General features: G+C 36.0%; 1 protein-coding gene and 1 non-coding gene across 2 annotated transcripts in view; one reads left to right on the top strand and one right to left on the bottom strand.

Moving 5' to 3' along the window:
- The window catches only part of LOC125238198 (ABC transporter G family member 20-like), a 159,500-nt gene that overhangs the window by 14,495 nt on the left and 131,447 nt on the right, over nt 1-13,558 (top strand). The window lies entirely within an intron of this gene.
- Nucleotides 1,684-1,755, bottom strand: Trnat-ggu. The gene has a single exon. It is a non-coding gene; the product is annotated as a tRNA-Thr (tRNA).

Here is a 13,558-nt window from a genome sequence, read left to right as displayed (position 1 = left end):
TCTATCGCGCTTGCGTATTGGCGCGACAGAGCCAGATATCTACTCGCTTTCGTTTGGCGTCGTGAGCGATGCCATTCGGCTACGGGGCCTGTGCAAACAGAACGGGATAAAGTGTGGAATGTCGCCAATTTGTGATTTTGTGTGATATTTCACACATCACACAAAGCCCATACAATAGATGTGGAATAGGGATGACGACTAAACAAAAATAATGGCATTCTGTTTAGTCCGTCAGTTAGATCGTCCAACAATATTGAACACATATTTTTCGCTTTACAAAGATTCCAACCATCAAAGTTCCGGCGTGGGGGCTTGTGACGTCACTTTTGAGTAAAAATTGGTGTGTCAGGTACCTAGGCGTGACGTCACGCGAAACTTCAACGTACCGTCGTAATTTTTCGTTTACGAGAAAAAAGATGTGTCCAAAATTTTTTGATAATCTACCGAATTAAATAGTTTTTTTAGTCGTCTCGCCTATTGCAGTTGAAAACGACATGGAATATAAATATAGCTAATAAGATGTTTTAGCGATACCACAGTATAATAAAGAGTACTATCGTACAGTATGGCCACTCCCTTTCCCCGCTGAAAGTGCCGCCGAGATAGTTGAAGGGATGGAAAGTGACAAAGGCTACATTTTGTCTCTTTCTAACGCGAGAGAAGCTGCGGGAAAAAGCTAGTATGTGTCTAAAGGGGAAAAAATTGTCTGCACCTACATGTGAAATTATAACTTCATAATATGTAGTTTCGAGCACTGCAGTTAATCCTTTACGATATTAATTTGTAAAACAATTACAAAACAAAATCTAAACTAAGCCCGATGGGATAGTTCGTTATTAAAAACCATTTTATTATCCCACCGATTTGCTGCACAGTAAATTGAAAATTAAACGCTACCTTTCATTTTACTGATTGGAAGCTATGAGTATTCCAACATGAATTGGATGTACAGTCAGCACCGATTGTAGCAGATAGAACACAAATTCGAGTGAAACACAAAAAAAAATCGCCATACCAACTCGAGGAAAATATTAACTGTAAATCAGCAATTCCGGAAACGTTTGTACATTTGGAGTAATTTGGACCACGTCTCCATTTTTGATAAAAATTGGTAGGCTGATCCATGATGCTGAGCAAGATCCACTAGGTTTCCCAAAATGTCCGTTTTTGTTACCGAAAATGTACAGAAATCTGTAGGCCTATCACATGATTGCCGCGGGAGTATGTCGCCGCGAGATAGATGACACGTCTTCTTCTAACTGTATTAATGACATAAGGACGGGTAGTCTATCTCGCGGCGACATGCACTCACGGCAATCATGTGCTAACCCTGCTGGTAACAAAAAAGGAAGGTTTCATACAAACTACCTGGGACATTTTGGGAAACCTAGTGGATCTTGCTCAGCACCATGGACTCTATCTGCCTACCAATTTTTATCAAAATCGGAGACGTGATCCAAATGTACAAACTTTTCCGGAATTACTCAAATCATCAAACTAAGTCAAATACATTTTTAAATAGTTACGAATTTTATGATTCGATTCTGCCAGCCAGTTTTCGGCATCAAGTTAAAATTTGTAAGAAATTCTTTGCACTAGAATAAAATGCAATTTTTGGTGGTGATGAAAAAGTAAACATTAAATAAATGTCATATACAAAGAAAAAGTGACCAAGGCCTCCAGTGCTCCGAGCTGGAATCGAACCAGCGTACTCCGCTTACCGGGCGAATGCCTGAACCACTCGGCCATCGGTGCACGAAGGCAAGGGTCGAAATTTCCAAGTATATGACATTCCCGAAGGCTCGTGGCGCCCTCTCTCTCTTAAGGAGTACGCTGGTTCGATTCCAGCTCGGAGCACTGGAGGCCTTGGTCACTTTTTCTTTGTATATGACATTTATTTAATGTTTATAACATAATAGTAGTGTTACTACTTAAAAAATACAAGTTAAAATATTTTCTATGAAAATAATTTAATTTGTTCTTAGAGGATGAAAAAGTACATTATGATACATTATGATGTATCGTACTACGTTTTTCAGTAGGGTAAGGTGGTTGACAGTGGGTCGCTGGTGCACAATAGGTCACGCACACTACGACGAATTCAAATACACTATTATTAATTTACTACGCGCCGTGGATACCTCTGGCCAACACGTACCTACTAGCTCAGTGCCCAGGGGACCGCGCGAACAGAACGTTGTGTGCAGGTGTGAACGTGATATCACTCCGCGGGTAGCATATTTACGCAAGTTGGAATTTATCGTATAATTTCGAATTATATGCCATTGAATGTCTTGTTATCGTTTTTATTACTACCTTGATTAAAAAGCTATTGTGTGTTTTAACATTTTCCGCTATAAATATTTTTTTTGTATTTGTTTTTAATTATTTAATTTTTTTGGCGTGTAGGTTGACATTGGGTCATATGGGTCAAGTACACAGTGGGTCAGATTTAGTACACATTCCTATGTTACAGACTGCCTCGAAAAAGGGTCACACCTGTAGAAGTGAAGGAGGAATACCAAACGAACGAGTGGAAAAAGCATAGGCTGCCATAAAAAAATCTTGGAAGACTATTTTTATGTGGCTCTTACTTATGTTGTATGGTCAGAAATGTTCATTTCAGAAATATTGATCCCATAAAAGCATTTTGAGTAGTTAATTATTTATATACGCATAATAATTATTGGTCTAATTTTCTTACATTATAAAGTTTAAGTTAGATAACAAGAAATATTTATTTTTGTTTTATTGTATGGCTGTTTACTAAGCTTGTATGGCCGAAAGTGGAAATTCTTACAAATTGGATCTTTTAGTTAGATGATCAGTGCACCTATGTTACTAGGTTTTGATATTTAGTATTGAATATTTTAATAAAAATTAATACATGTTCTGTTTCATTCTTTTTCCCCTTATCTTTCTGATATGATTCTCTTTGGTCCACTGTGGACCACTGGTATATCCATTGTTCACACCCCCTGTTGCACAGTGGATCAAATTCCATTTTTTTTTAAAGAGGTTAGTGACCATACATGTCTCATAATATAGCTTTTAAACCACAACACAATAAATCTTAAATAAATGATGTATATAAGAGTCCAAACAAAATGTAAATATGTCAAACCTTTCCTGAGATATGGCCTCCGAAAAATTGAGTGATCCACTGTCAACCATCTTACCCTACAGATGGCCCTCCGAAGTTTCGACCTGACAAGAAATTAACCACTCCTCGCTTCGATGAGGGCAGCCGAGCCGGAGACATAATAGCAGACTTTTTATTTTTTTGCTGACAGTACCGTACTTACTACGTATTAAATTAATTTTTATTAAGCAGAAACGTCTGCTAACGATTCTAAACATTTTTATATTAAAGGAAAAAATGGACCCCAAGACGTCACCCTACAGACGTCAGTACAAAATGAAAGGCATGGAAAGATTTGCGAAGTCCGGCGTGGCTTCCAGCTCAATTGAGTAAGAGCATTGCACGGATTGCAAAAATGAGTGACGGGTTCAAAAATGTCCCACTAAAAGCGTAAATTTTTTATACCATTTTTTCCTTTAATATAAAAATGCTTACTACGTATTCTTTTTTATTACCCACTATCAGTTTTCAATATTTCGCGTACATCGAATGGGGATATTCGGGGAATAAATATAGAAGGGGAATGCATCATTTTATAAACCTATTATAACGGTTACAGTGATACCAGTACTTGGTACCTTTGATTACAAGGGCATTTAAAAAAGAAAACTGGTACGGTCAACCAAGAAAGTGGTTTACCACTTTTCGACTCTATTTTAAACACATAAGGTCGAAAAGTGGTAAACCACTTTTTTGGCTGACTGTACATGAAGTATTCTAAAGTGGTAAACAATCTGCCTATAGTGTACCTCATCATCCCCCTTGAGTTATCCCGACATTTACCACGGCTCTCGGCTTTGACAACTAATCCCAGCAAGATAGCATAGGCACTAAGTTATACGAAAGCGACTGCCATCTGACCTTCCAACCCGAATGTTAACTAGGCCTTATTGGGATTAGTCCGGTTTCCTCACGATGTTTTCCTTCACCGAAGGGCGAATGTCAAATATTAAATAACATTTTGCACATAAGTTTCGAAAAACTCATTGGTACGAGCTGGGGTTCGAATCCGCAACCGAAAGTCGCACGCTCTTACCGCTAGGCCACCAACGCTTTATTACCTATAATGTACCTATGTAAATTAAATGTTACAGTATCTTTTTGACAGATTACCTACTTGGACTAATTAATTAATGATAGACACATGTAATTGACGACCGGTCTGGCGCAGTCGGTAGTGACCCTGCCTGCTACGCCGCGGTCCCGGGTTCGAATCCCGGTAAGGGCATTTATTTGTTCCTGAGTCATGGATGTTTTCTATGTATATAAGTATTTATTATAATATCGTCACTACTTTTAAAAAATCTCGTATCTCACGCTGTTCCTCAAAGTTAAAACGCAGTAAGTCTACATGCATTCCATACATACTTACTACAATTTTCTTTTCATTGACATACGAAGATACAAGTTTTTTTTAAAGTAGTGACGATATATCGTTGTCAGTGTACCCACAACACAAGCCTTGAGCTTACTGTGGGCCTCAGTCAATCTGTATAAGAATGTCCTATAATATTTATTTGTTTATTTAATTAGCCATTCTTCGGAATGACTGCCATTATTGAGAATAGTGGCAATAAGGAGTTACATTATTGTATAGGTACGTATATGAGTCATTATTTTCCGTTAATGAGCCAACTAATATTTTTCCTACAATAGTAAAATGTTCCGTTCCTTCGGCCACTTCTTAGAATTATCTTCATATGACAGAACTACAGGGAACTAAGAAAATATTTTGTCGAAGTTATTCTGCCGCTTTTACGTACCTGTCTGTCACGAGGATTTATTTTATACCAAACAGGACCTTAAAAAACCGGCCAAGTGCGAGTCGGGCTCGCGCACAAAGGGTTCCGTAGCAGCAAATATAATAAACCAATAACTTAACCAAAATTACAGTTAAATCAACCTACCTCAAAAACTATAAGAGATACTTTGATCAAACCAAAAATCGTTGAAAGAGTTAATTAGCATGCATCACCTCTATTTTTTTTAGAATTTTATACCCCGTAGTTATAAAAATAGAGGGGGGGGGACATACTTTTTACGACTTTGAGAGCTGATATCTCAAAAACCGTTCACTTTAAGAAAAATGTTTTTTAGAAAACTTTATATCATTTTAAAAGACCTTTCCATTGATACCCCACACGGGTATGTACATATATACTTGTAATAATATTTTGCTTATTTATAATATATATCGACTTGCGCTGCACTAGAATACTTCAGTTAAAATAATAAGTGTGCTAATTATTGTATAATGTTATGTTAAGTCTTTTTAGTATTTCGTCTTTCTTTATTTTGTTTTGTGTTGCAAAGCATGTAAGTTTGTGGTTGAATAAAGAATTTATCTATCTATCCTATGTATCTATCTATCTATCTACATTACGAAAAGAGGTGATTCGATGTACGTTTAACCTTTTGAACGCTTTGTCTCTCGCGCCAAAATGTGGCTTACACGCCAGTTGTTCAGAACAGAACACAAGTTTCATTTGTATTAAAACTTTTTTTATGTGAAACTTTAAGGTAAAAAATCTATAACTTGTTTATGGTTTAAAAACAATGGAAAACGGGAAGAAAGAAAAATGGAGAAAGATGTGTAGGTGGATTAAAATGTATTTTTTACTTTTGATATGAAATAAATGATGCAGTGAAAGTTAAAGTTGAGTTTTTTATGTGGAAGCTACAAAACTTGTGGTGACCAACACCAGGGGCCCGTTTCTCGAAAGATACAAGCCTTGTAACAAGTGTGTTTCCATGACAACCCATACGATTTGACAGTTCGCGCACTTGTAATACAAGGCTTGTACCTTTCGAGAAATGGGCCCCAGTACTTCTGCTAGTAGAAGAATAGCGAAAATAAACCTTATCTGTCAGCAAGACAAATTAATTGCTTTGACAGCGTCCGCCATAGCAACTTTAGTGCGTTTTCACATTATCCGATCCGATATCGGATGTAGGAAGGATTTCAAAGGCAAAAAACAAGATGGCGGCGCAAATGTATGGGATATCCGTCCTACATCCGATTCGGATTGCTGACGTCGTACGACAACATACGACGCCTTTAGGCGTTCTTGGCGGTCAAAAGGTTAAAATTTAAAATGAAGTGTTTTAGCCTGTGTGGTGACGGGTTAAGAATTTCACCACCCCCTTTCTTCCCGTGGGTGTCGTAGAAGGCGACTATGGGATATGAGTTAAATTGTGGTGTAGGCGAGAGGCTGGCAACCTGTCACTGCAATGCCATAGTTTTGTTTTCTTTTAACCCCTTATTTGCCAAGAGTGGCCCTGAAGCTTTAGTAGTTTCATGTGCTCTGCCTATCCCTTTATGGGATACAGGCGTGATTGTATGTTGTTGTTGTTGTTGTTGTTGTTTTAGCTCTCTGATCAAAATCACGATTGGCTAATTAAAAATGTACCACTTATTTAGAACCGCATTATAATGACTATAATCATTATAAATTATCTGGACATAATGGATACCATGTAAATTGCATCTAACTCATAAAACCCTAATGTTAGGTCATAAAATATAATGAGATCAAATTGCTCATCTAGAGAATCCTATTTTATTTTGCGAAGGTTTTCTGGATAAGAGCCATTAATTTTCGTTGCTTTTTTGCCTGATTTCTAGTACTCGTGTTTATCTTTTTTTTTGCAATGAATTATGTTGATTAATGGAAAGTCCTTCCATGAAGTGAAATTGAAGTTATGTTCTTTTATAAGCGACAGTGGGCTATTTCATCACAGATACTTAAAAAAAAATACCTATAGGACATTCTTACACAGATTGACTGAGTCCCACGGTAAGCTCAAGAAGGTTTGTGTTGCGGGTACTCAGACAACGACATGTATTGGGTTGGTAAGAAAGTAATGAGCGATCGATTGAATTTCACATAAAATTTTTGAGAGAGTTTTAGAATCTTCTATGGTCGAAAGTATATAAAGGGCGAGTCGCACAGTTTCTCGTCAGTCATTCACTAGCTGTCGCCGAGCTAATATAAGGAAGAAAATGGACGAATTAAAAGTGCATGTAAGGCATTGCTTACTATATGAATTTCAGTCTGGCCATTCAGCCGCCGAAGCAGTGCGTAATATATGTCAGCGTGTTGCTCCTGAAGTTGTGTCTGAGGCCACGGCGAAACGATGGTTCCAGCGGTTTCGTAGTGGCGACTTTTCATTATCAGATCAACCTAAGTCTGGTCGACCGGTGAAGATTGATGTAGCTAAATTAAAAACCTTAATTGAAGGAGATCCGAGGCTAACGAGTCGTACTCTTGCTACCGAGTTAGGCTGCTCTCATGTCACCATAGAAACACATTTACACGAGTTGGGAAAAAACTACAAATACAGTGTTTGGATACCGCACGAACTTGATAGAGATCAACTAAACCGCCATGCCGATATCTGCATACAACTTCTGTCTTTTCGCCGCACATTCAACTGGTTGGACCATCTTATCACTGGAGATGGAAAATGGGTCTTATATATAAATCACACACGCAAACGTCAGTGGCTAGCTCCAAACGAAAAAGGAATAGAGGCACCAAAAACAGAGCCTCACCCGAAAAAAGTTATGCTGTCCGTTTGGTGGGATATTCATGGTATTATTCACTGGGAACTCCTACCAAGTGGAATGACTGTTACCGCATCAGTATACTGTAATCAGTTTGAAAATTTAAAGCAAAAAATCTGTCAGAATCGTCCACAGCATGCTAAAGTTTTTTTCTTACACGACAATGCTCGCCCACACATTGCAAAAGTGACTCGGCTAAAGCTATTGGAGCTAGGTTGGAAAGTGATACCTCATCCACCGTACTCTCCAGACTTGGCACCTACGGATTACGCATTGTTCAGATCGCTAAGCAATGCCTTGAATGAAAAAAAGTTCGATGATCAAGCCCATCTACGACAGTACATAGCTGAGTTTTTTGAATCTAAACCTAAGAACTTCTTCGCCGATGCTATTCATTCTTTACCAGAACGATGGAGACAAGTAGTAGATAACGAATGCCGTTATATTTTTGATAAATGATTAAAATAATAAATTAAATAAAAATTACAATATTGGTTATGATTCGCTCATTACTTTCTTACCAACCCAATATAATATACGAATACTTATATACATAGAAAATACCCATGACTCAGGAACAAATATATGTGCTCATCACACAAATAAATGCCCTTACCGGGATTCGAACCCGGGTCTGCGGTTTAGCAGGCAGGGTCACTACCCGCTAGGCCTGACCGGTCGTCACTCTTCTCTTGACACTGAACATTCTGTTTCTGGGTTGATAAGGATAACATTCTTACACGGTGTCAATATTTCCTTGTCAATCAATCAATCTTTAAGCGTTATGGCTCCATCGATGTTGTCGATGATTCCGCCAATATTTCCTTGTCGAACAGGCAATGTACGGCAAAGTGTCACTGTCGGGCGACAATTGTCATTACTGTCATTAGGCCAGATTAAATAGGCCACAGAAATGACAATCCATACTAATATTATAAATGGGAAAGTGTGTGTGTCTGTTTGTTTGTCCGTCTTTCACGCCAGAACCGAGTGACAAATTGACGTGATTTTTTAAGTGGAGATAGTTGAAGCGGTGGAGAGTAACATAGGCTACTTTTTGTCTCTTTCTAACGCGAGCGAAGCCGCGGGCAAAAGCTAGTAAATTATAAACACTTCGTTCTTTTAAATACCTAAAAATACAGAGTACCTATAGTTTCCGTTGCTTGGGAATACAATGAGATTTTAAGGTAGGTTTTTATACAATGAAGTTCATAAAAACATTCAACATGTATTTTTAGAAGATGATGAAATTGATGAATTGTTTATCTTTACAAAGCCGTTCAAACGGATTGACGTTGCACTATCGGTACATATAAAAGATGTCAATGACAGTACTTGATAACAAAAGAAGGATGTAAAAAAGTAATTTAAAACTTCTCAACATGTACCTATTAAAGATAAAGGAAACACAAACAACACAATTGTAACGCTTTTTTCCTAAACATTTATTTTTTACAAATCTTAAATTAATACATTTTTTAAATAATTAGACATAAAGCTTGACCAGAAATATATGACGAAGCGCCATGCGGAATTTCATTAGAACTATTTTCTTCATACTATACTATACTTCATACCATACTATACTTCATACCATACTATACTTCATACCATACTATACTTCATACCATACTATCAGAATATCAGCTCCCCCTGACAGTAGTCATATATTTCTTGTCAGGCTTTTACTAGACTAGCCTTGCTTCATTAATATTCGATAGTCAAAGTTTCAACTCCATCAAACTCAGTCTCAATTTCAGGTTTTGCACACGAATCTTCGTGCATAACTTCCCAATATGAAGGCGGATCATCAGGCGTTTCTATAGAAAAATCATCCTCTTCAGTCAAATCATTATTCTTTTCATCCTCTGTAAATTTCTCTATTACTTGTACGGGTATTTCGAGATACATATTAATATGAGGAGATGGAAGCAGTAGTATAATACCTACAGCGTAATCTCTTGCTATCATTTTAGAATGTTCTATTGACGAACAGTTATCAGGTACAGGGAGATCAGCAGACACTGTAGTAGCTTCTCCAGCGAATATAGCTCCATAGTTAACATTCACACCTTCAACATCAGCTTTACCCGTCACGTCATTATAACCAATAATACTGTATTTATCCACTTCGATTAACTTTATTTTAACCCCTTTTACTATAACACTAGTATTGTTGTCTACTTCACAATCAATTTTGATTTTGTCACCAGGTTTTACTACTGAACTAGCTATTATTGCTTTTACACGTATCACTCCTTTGCTCGAACAAATTGAAGTCAATTTTAGCAGTTTCTTTTCATCTCCGTGTATAAGCGGTTCTATTGATAATCTAGGTATAGCCCCAGATATAACATCAAGCTCTTTCTTGTATCGTGTACTTAGATTTAGCGATCCCGGTCTTTCAAATTTAATCCTCACATAATACTTGATGAAGCACCAAATTTTGTATTTACCGCTGTGTTTATAAAACTTCAAAGATGGTGGAACGTTTTCCGGTATTTGAAAATTGAAGTCCATTTCATATTGTCCAATAGTTAGCGGTTCTTTCTTTTCATTCGTATATATCACATAATCTATATCGACATAGTCTTCAGAGTTGTGGAATCTATATTTTTTATCTCTTCTTCTTCTGGATTGATCTTGGATTCTTAGATTTCCCAGCCCTTTCAAAGATATTGTTATTCTTTGAAATGTATATTCTTCATCTAAGTAGTACCTTATCGCTCCTGATACTATGCTTCCTGGTGTATATTTTTCTGTTGTCGGTTTATTTAAATTGATTTCACAGAATATACCCATATTTGTTTTTATATAACTTTCAGGCGTAACTGTTATACGTTGTGTTGCATTTAGTATAGATTATGAATTGATAAAGATTCGAGTGGTTTATCTATATCTGTCAGTGATGATAACATTACATGTTATCTAGTTTGGTGTGATACGTTTACTATGGTTCATCGAAATTCTAGCAATTTATTGATTCATAGATTTATTTATGTTTTATGTAGATAATCTATTACAACATCATTTGTTACATATACTGGATTAGGGCAAATTTTTTTTTTGTTGTATGGTACCAAATTTGGCATGTCCTACCTCTTCTGACAAAGATTGCACAAATTCTATATCACTTTTTTACAGGCGTTCGATATTTATGCATAAATAAATAAATTGTCTTTCAGAAATTATTAGTTTTGAATGAATATTAGTCATATTATTAATAAAAACTTCTGTTTGAAGTCAACAAAAGTGTTGTTTTTCCCATGTCCTACCATGAAGTACTTATGTTTCATAGGCGTTAAAATATTATTTTTGTATCATAACAATATGTTTTTATTTACTTAAATATATCTTTGTACATTAATTTCTAATTTAAACAACGCTTTATCTATCAAAAATAGTTTTAGAATACTAAAAAATCATTTCAAACATAAACCACAAAAAGTAGCTCTGTGGAAAATCCTACTGAGTTACGGAGAAATTTCGTCAATATTTACTTATTTTACTACTAAAGTGGTAGGTTATTTTTTATTCTGGCAACATAATAATGTCTTGCCGTGTACGCCATATTGGTTATTTGTTGTCAGTCGCACGCCACAACTCGTGAAGGAAGTATTTGTTCGAGCGTGTTTTAGAGGTCCGTTTCTGAGTTCCACATAGTGACTACGGTTTCGAAGGTATATTGTATATTTTATTAAGAAACTACCTGTTAATATTACTAGTTAGTTTATCTATTTTAATAATATATAACGTTTATGGGAAGAGTTTGTATAATTTAATTTACAACCAGAATTTTGTTTCTCAAAGGCGTAACCGTTACGTTCCATTGAGAAATATTGTTTCTCAGTGGATGAAAAAGTAACTCAGTGGAACGATAAAGCCGCGTTATAAGTACACATTTATATTTTCATATCATATTACATTAAAAAAAATATCGTCACTCTTTTATATGGAAATTTAATTATTTTCATGAATGTGATGCAATATACAAAGAAAACTAATTACTAAATTAAGGGCCTCAGTTTTCATACGTGAGGCGTAAAATGAGTCCAAAAAGTTAATATTTTGAAGACACTGAATATGTACACTTTTTCTGAAAAGGGCTCAGTTAATTTTTTATTTTTGTATTTGAGATATTAACATCCACGTAAAAAACAGTTTGCTTAATTGTTTGACGTAGTTAAATTAGCTCCATGTTAATCGCACCCTTAGTTTTATGTTACGTTCCACTGAGAAATTGTCCTAGCATTTTCTTAGATGTAAATTTAAATTTTTATAAGATTTTGTTAGCCTTACCTACCTGTGAGTATGATATTATATAAATTTAACATCTTCTTTACATTTAATAGGAGTTTATAGTAAATTTTTCTACAGATTTTTATGTTTTTACGAAAAAGTTTTGAAGTTTTTTGACCACAATGTCACTCAGTGGATATGTTAAAGTGATTTTTAGAGGGTTCTTTTGTGTTTATTCTACTGTTTTTTTTAAATTTAAGTTCATTTTGTTTTGATTTCTAATATTAATAAAAGATTTCACATATATACGTCTTTTTTTGTTATTTTTATACATTAGTAAGTTTGTAACTCAGTGGATCACCCAGCTCCAGAAACACCGATTAAAGATAATTTTTTTCTCAGTTCTTACAAAAATGCTATTAATTTCATTGAATTTTATATAGATGAATGACTAATGAACACGAAAAAACAATTATTATCATGCAAACTAACAACATTTATAAAAACACAAGTTTTTCAAAACGCTACAACAAAATAAAAATCCGCCCATTAATTGATTAAGTTGTATCATATGAATTGACATTACCTGATTTAGAAAAAAATTACATACATACATACATAATCACGCCTGTATCCCATAAGAGCACATGAACTACTAAGTTTCAGTGCCACTCTTGGCAAAATGGGGTTAAAAGAAATCCAAATTGTGACATTGCAGTGACAGGTTGCCAGCCTCTCGCCTACGCCACAATTTAATCCATATCCCACAGTCGACTTCTACGACACCCACGGGAAGTACCCCCGGTGGTGGTGAAATTCTTAACTCGTCTAAAACATATAATACTGTGAATTGCGACCTGCTAAAATTGTTACGACACATACAATACAGTGTGTAATTATTGTGTGTGATGATAAATTAAAACAGATGGACTAAGAGCCCAGAACCGTCGGACCTTCCTCATTTTTTCAAGGATGAATCATTGGGATAATGTAAAGTTCGTATCGACGTTTAATGTCTGCATATTTTGACGACCGGTCTGGCGCAGTCGGTAGTGACCCTGCCTGCTGCGCCGCGGTCCCGGGTTCGAATCCCGGTAAGGGCATTTATTTGTGTGATGAGCACAGATATTTGTTCCTGAGTCATGGATGTTTTCTATGTATATAAGTATTTATATATTATATATATCGTTGTCTGAGTACCCACAACACAAGCCTTCTTGAGCTTACCGTGGGCCTCAGTCAATCTGTGTAAGAATGTCCTATAATATTTATTTATTTATTTATTTATATTATTTAGTTCGGCCCGTAGGCCATTTTTTGCTATACGGTTTTTAAGAAAAACACTAACTTTCCTTAAATTCTTAAGGCTGATTTTTATATAATAACTAGCTTTTACCCGCGGCTTCGCCCGCGTAATAAAAGTATTCTTATTGAAACGTTTACAAAAAATAAGATTTTCATTTGGATCCGTAGGTTTCTTTGTAGGTACATCTGTCCGCGATTATTTCGATTAAGGTAAAGCGGGGCAATTCTCGACTGGGGGGCCATTGTAACTGATCTATTTGCTGTACGGTCAGCCAAGAACCTTACACTGCTTTTTGGCTGACTGT

Source organism: Leguminivora glycinivorella, chromosome 23 (assembly GCF_023078275.1).
Source record: "Leguminivora glycinivorella isolate SPB_JAAS2020 chromosome 23, LegGlyc_1.1, whole genome shotgun sequence".
NCBI lineage: Eukaryota > Metazoa > Arthropoda > Insecta > Lepidoptera > Tortricidae > Leguminivora > Leguminivora glycinivorella.
This window is presented reverse-complemented; position numbering and strand designations above follow the sequence as displayed.